This window comes from Venturia canescens, chromosome 1 (genome assembly GCF_019457755.1).
Source record: "Venturia canescens isolate UGA chromosome 1, ASM1945775v1, whole genome shotgun sequence".
Classification (NCBI taxonomy): domain Eukaryota; kingdom Metazoa; phylum Arthropoda; class Insecta; order Hymenoptera; family Ichneumonidae; genus Venturia; species Venturia canescens.
Genome location: NC_057421.1, coordinates 30,064,625 through 30,071,178, shown reverse-complemented (window position 1 = coordinate 30,071,178; position 6,554 = coordinate 30,064,625).

Sequence of the window (6,554 nt, the reverse complement as noted above, 5' to 3'; positions counted from 1 at the left end):
GTAGCTTTCTCTCCTATCCAAATGGTGAACGCTAGATCAGAATCCATGAGTTTCAACCACTCCAAATTGTTAACGCAGAAAAGCTTTCCATGTCCACATAATTATTGCAGCTTTTAATTGAGGTGAGACCTAATTCTCTAGGGACTATGAGTGAAAATATCGCAGTTCACACACACCAAGCCGCTAACCTAGTTCTTCTTTATATTTGCTTTATGACCAGGTTATGCAGATTTGATTTTGGGATCCCTTCGCTTCATTGACCCAGCTGCACCACCTATGGGTAAGGCAACATCAGCAGCCGGTCGGTGTACGGTATTTTATTATGGTGAGCCCTTCCTGAATACGCGATAAACTTGTCGACTCAGTTGAATCCCGGATGTAAAATTGACCTAGAGGTCGTGCGAAGCACGGAAACTAGTCGAGTGTGGAGAATCAATAGTGGCAAAGCCACAAATACATATGTGACACTTAGTTATACTTATATAAGTTGGTTGAATATGGGTTGGATTGTTCATGTATGGGAATATAATGGGAGGAGAGAACGCACTTGAAGAAGGATCGTCGTCTGCAGCGCTCAAAATAATGTTGAGTTTCGGGTTGCTGAGTTTCCTCAGTTTCCATCATGCCGACGAATAACGATTATTTCAAGTGTCAGCAGGTAGCCACACGTCAAGAAAACCGCCATTAGGGTGTTAACCAACGCCAATTTTGTTCGCATTCCTGAGGTTTCAAACCCTTTTTGCGATCATTACCTTCAACAAATAATGAAACCCGTTGACCTCGTGCGAATCATATTAGCTATCAAATTAACAGAGTTATACGAGGGGGATAGATGGCCACGGAATGGTTACGTGACGATTCGTTCCGGGTCGAAATATCTTGAGACATAATATTCCAAAGTCGAAATATCTCCGGGATGAAATATCCCCAGGATAAAATATCCTGAGTCACAACACAGTACATCAAAGATTGGAGTACAATCCCGTACAGTACTGAAGATAAAACTCATCACTACCTCCAAGATACAATTATGTTCTTTTACATACACATGTTACATATATTAATACATGTGTACAACTTGCTGTTATACTATACAAACACATATTATCATCAAATTCTACATTATTTTTTTTATATCCGTTGAATTCAATACTTATCAATATTCATGGATACAAATATCTCAGTGGTTTACTACAATTATACTACAATAATATTTTGATCAAGGGGGAGATGGGCATCCAATATAATTTCGTTGATGGTGATGAAATTTTTGTTGATTAATAGAAATAAAAGTATTGAATACATATTTAGTCTTACGAGTGCAAGATATTTTTCAAGAAACAATATTACATTGTTGACATATTTTCAAATTAAGTATATTATATAATAGAGATATTTTTAAATAAAGGATATTATATTGATAGGATATTTCCAAATCGGGGTAATTATGTCATTAGGATATTTTGGCACGGGATATTTTGCCTCAGGATTTTTAGACCATATGCCGCGGACAGGAATAAAGCACACAAATTTGTTGTATTCTTATAAACGACCTACAATAATGCTGAAATCTATTCTGAAAAAGCATGTACTATGTAGAGGCTTGGTTTTCAGTTGAGAAATTACGATGAGTTCAGTGTTTCTCTTCATCATTATACCTATTGACGGGCGGATATTTATTTTATATACGGGATTAAAAGATACTATGAGAAAATTGTTCTGGGAAATTGTCCGTGTTATACCTTAATTTTCTCGACCCTTATTATCTACTTGGCAGTGAAAAATTCGGCCTTCGAACACTTATGTTTTTAAAGAGAATTTTACACGACCTACAAGGTAGAAAAAAAAAGATAATGATCGTTTATACGGAATTACGCGTGACCCCCTTTTCTCGCTCCTTGCTCTCATTTAGTCTTATAACAATCGAGTAAAGAAATTACCTTATTGAGGAAAAAGAGAAGGTACGGAAGGAACGAGTTTACATAGCTTGGAGAATATGTGGATGATGTGCATTAAAAGTTGGCGCGCGGCGAGTTAAGAGTGTTGTATAGCTATATCGAGCTTGAAGTTCCGCATCTTAAGTTCTACACAATTTCGTTTTACGCTGATTCGGAATTGAATTAAAGTATACTACGAGCTTTTTTCCGTTGAGTAGCGCTACTTCACCCGACGCTCCCTTCATCATCTTATGATACTACACTTACTCTTAGCATTCCTCTTTTCCTCTTTGCCTCATGCCTTCATATATGTAAACGTGGACACAATGAACCATGCATGTATAGGACTATTCAACGTTTTGTTTCTTATCATGCAGTTGCACATGAAACTTGTGCTTGATATTATTGTCTCACTGCGTTTTTATTTTTTACATGTTAATTGTATGTACAGATAACTGTATTTTATAGAAATTTTCAGTGTCGACTGACAATAACTGGAGTACAATTTCATTACAAATGCCAAATGGCATCCGATTCGTTCGATTGAACATCATATAATCATTAACGGCTGACAAATGTTCTCAGACATCCCTTGATCTGGTACCCTTTGGAAGAAAAAATGAGCCAGTTACTCCGGTCAATTGTACTCTCTAACTTCTGATACAGCTGTACAAAAACATGATATTTTATGTATCTGTAAATGTGTATGTGCGGGGGAAGTAGGTTAATGGGTATACACAAATTACTTCACTGCGGTGAAAAAAAGTCTCATTCTACACAAGATAACAACGGTGTGTTGAAAGTTCTCGGTATTTTGCGCACACTACTGAGATGCTGTAATAATACAATTCATGCCGGTTTTCAGGCATGAGTTTTACCAAAAAAGCCTCCTCGACGCTTCAAGAAACTTTGCCCTCAAGTAGTATCGATGGCAAGAAATTTGGTTGCAAGAAAAGCTGAAAAACATATTTTTCGCAGACGCCAGACGGAGAGACTTCTATACGAATATTTCGCATAAATACATAGAAAAATTTGCTTGTTTTGTAGCAGCGCTGTTGGATGTCGCCATTCTATTACATTTCATCAAAATGCATAATAATTTTGATGCCGAAAGCAGTTATCTCAAATATTATTATGTACGACAGGCAAAATTCAATTCTGTGATATTCTTACATCGAACGATGTCTCAATATCTGAATGTCACTCGTGTCTTTGGCGAAATGTTAAAAATTGATTAATTGGTCTGGACAAATTGGTACAACGTCGAAAATGTTTGTATTGTTGAGTCGCACCCTCCGAAAAGAAGTAAATTTTCTTTTCGACAAAGATTTACTTAACAAAGTCTGCTTATGAACGAAGCGATTGCTTGAAATCTTACTATGTGCCACTAGTTCATTTTCATGTTTATACTCGCAACGCTTAATATAATTGCTGGACGCATGAATTTTGCTATGTTATTGAGCAAAATTCAGTGTGGTAAAAAGGAAAATACGAAACTATGCAATTTTTCGTATAGCACGGAGAAATGATTGCTATGTTTTCTCCTAAATATTTATCAAATCATTCCATTATTTACTATGTTTTTCATCAAAATTCGCTCGGTGTTCATTTTTGATATAGTATAGCGCGTTATTTACTATGGATAAATATTGTAAATACTAATTTACTATGGTTCCCCAAACTTTTGCATTATTTGACACACTCTGTAGCGGTTATTATTATAATATCGATATGGTCCGACGTTACTATAAAAACATAGTAATTTTTGCTATAAAAGTCTCTTCGTGCAGCAGACGAATTTATGCAAGGTAGTATTTTTTTTTTTTGTAAATTATAGCTGAGAGCGTTTATTAATTGCGAATGACGTAATAACAGGAAAATAATAATGTAATCTAAAAGTTTTGACACGAAAAACTTTGAATATTCTGTGTCGATTAATAAGTCTTAGCACGCATTTTTTGCTCTTCAGTCTCGCCGTATTGTCTGGTCATTTTACAACGATTAATTATATTTTAAGTCATTTCGCGTTCCTTACTTTTTATATTTTGGGGCTTGCTGACTCTTTTTCCTTTTAAAATTCTTCCACGTGACGATCGATGGATTTAATAATAAAGTAAACAATTACGCATATTTTACGGTCACTTGAACTTAACAACATATCTTGCCCTCTCGTCTCGATGACCACAAAGTGGGGCCACCAACTCGTAAGCGTGTCTCTTAACGATATAAATGGCTGGTTTAAGCTTGGTTTGCACTCCTAGTCCCCTTATCGCGTGTCCTGTATGATAATCCGTTCCGCTACTCAGTGATTTACGATGCGAGTGAGGGCTCGAGAATCCCTCTTGAATCTTCTCTTTCTCTTGTCACTTTAGTATGTATATATTCTGTGCGCAGAGTACCATAATATCTGTATCGTATAATCGTCTTATTACCGTACGTAAACTTCCTGCATAAAATTTCTTGAATTTGTCGACTCGAACGTTCGCAAAGTATTGAAAAATTTTTTATGAAAATATGCCCTCGACAGCAATACCTTTTTGATGAAAAAAAGTCACAGCGTGAAACAATATTTTTTTAAATTCAACACCCTCTTTCTCACCCTTCAACACTTTGCTTTCAACACGGAATAGGAATGAGGCAAAAAACAGCTCCGAGACAAATTTGATGAGAATAAATTCAGCATTCTATTGCGCATAAGAAAATGATGCCTCCCTTACGAAAATTCTTTTATTTCCAAATTTTTCGGAACTGCAAAAGGAATAGTAAAGAATACAAAACAAGAAATTCTTATTACTGTAAAATAAAAAATTATGCTCACATTTTCAGTGGGTGTTTTTCGAAGTAGTATTTGATGGAATTTCGCAACGCAGGTAAGACTTGATGTGAGGTCATTGGTCATGGAAAATGATAACCCGCAGTAACACACAATTTTGGATATGAAAAGAGAAATCGGATTCCAAGGAGAACGTCCTGCCAATGGAATCCTAGGCGAAAAACAGGAAGTTCTATTTTTTACTCTGCCAATCTAATCATCTTGAATGGTGTCGATACGTCAGCTGCGGCAAGGGCACAGTCAGCGGAATAATGACGCTTCGCTGGAAACTGAGAGCTCTGATCGATACGAAACTTCAGACCCAGGTGGGGCGTTTTCATCAGCCATTCTTAATGTCCCAACCAATAAATTGCTTTCACAATTCCCGTTCACAGAGAACGTAGAAAGAAGGTTCTTTTTGCATTCCAGTAAACTGAAGCTAAACAGTCTAGCATATTCGTTCGAAAGGACGGGGCTGGTCGAAATATCAATCACTAGTTTGGTCAGGTACTCCATCTAAGAAACTCATCGATATTATGCATAAATTTCTTATAAAAAAGGGTCGATTTCAACGTAAAAATCCCCGTCTTTAAAAGGACCAAATTCATTCTCCAAATTTTCATTCAGCCTAGCTGTAAGAACATTTTGTTTCTACACTTCTCATGTAAAGATCAGTCAATACAGTTATTTGCGGTCGTAGAATTGATTACACGAAGGAAGAAGAAAATCCAATCAACATAGATATAGCAAAAATTTCGTCCAAACGTGCTTTAAATGAATAATTATTGTTGAATTTCACGTGATAAAATTATGTCACGAGTAATGTCAAAATGGACACCTATAGCACCAACTGTTCCATTGAGTGGCCGGGAAGTTACATTTCTAGTAAAAGTAGATGATAAAAATTTGATGGATAAATAAATTTACCTGTAAATTAAGTTCTATCATGTTTGTATCAGCACCTCTCATCGTATGACGATTTCACGCTAGTGTCGTCATAAATTTTAACGTAAGAAAAGTTTTTCTGGTCAACATAACGTTTCGTCACCTGAGTCCAGGCTCTCCTACGCCTGCTGTGATCTTCATTCTTTTAAAGTTCTGCCATGACTATTGATGGGATCTCCAATGAGATACAGGGGTGGGTGGAAGTGATCTCCCTCGGAAGAGTCGCTCGTACAATCATCATAGAACGTCATGCGAGTTTCTTTGCGAGTTAAAAATAAAGTTTCAATACTTTTTTTTAAGGAGGTTGGATCGCGACGATACAATGTTGCCATGTTAAACCATGTTAAAAACATTAAAAATTTCAAAATGATAAGAATTTAATACAATTTGATAAATGTATTCTTTAAAAATATATATGAGAATATAAACTTTTTTAGATTTTTCTACTACATAGCTCTCGAGATAATTGAACACTAAGTTCACGTGTATGAGCATAGAGTTTACATATATACAGTTATACATCTCGTGCATAAGAACTTCGATTTAACGCTCAATTATTCGATAACCATGTGTTAAAAAGTTTTGAAAAAAATTGTATTTGTATACTTGATGTCAAAGAATGTTATCACCAAATTTTATCTTATTCTGATTATTTTGATTTCGTGATCCAAACTCCTTAAGCGTTGGACGAATCACGATGACAGCAATACTGTAGCTGTAGAGCGTTAACGCTTCCGTAGCGTTAGACAAACCGCGGTGTTAACACTGTAGTTCTAGAGTGTTAACACCTTAAGCATGGACAGCGTGTCAATACTCTACGGCCAGGGTTCAAAAAGGTCCTTTTAACACCATAGCCAGGG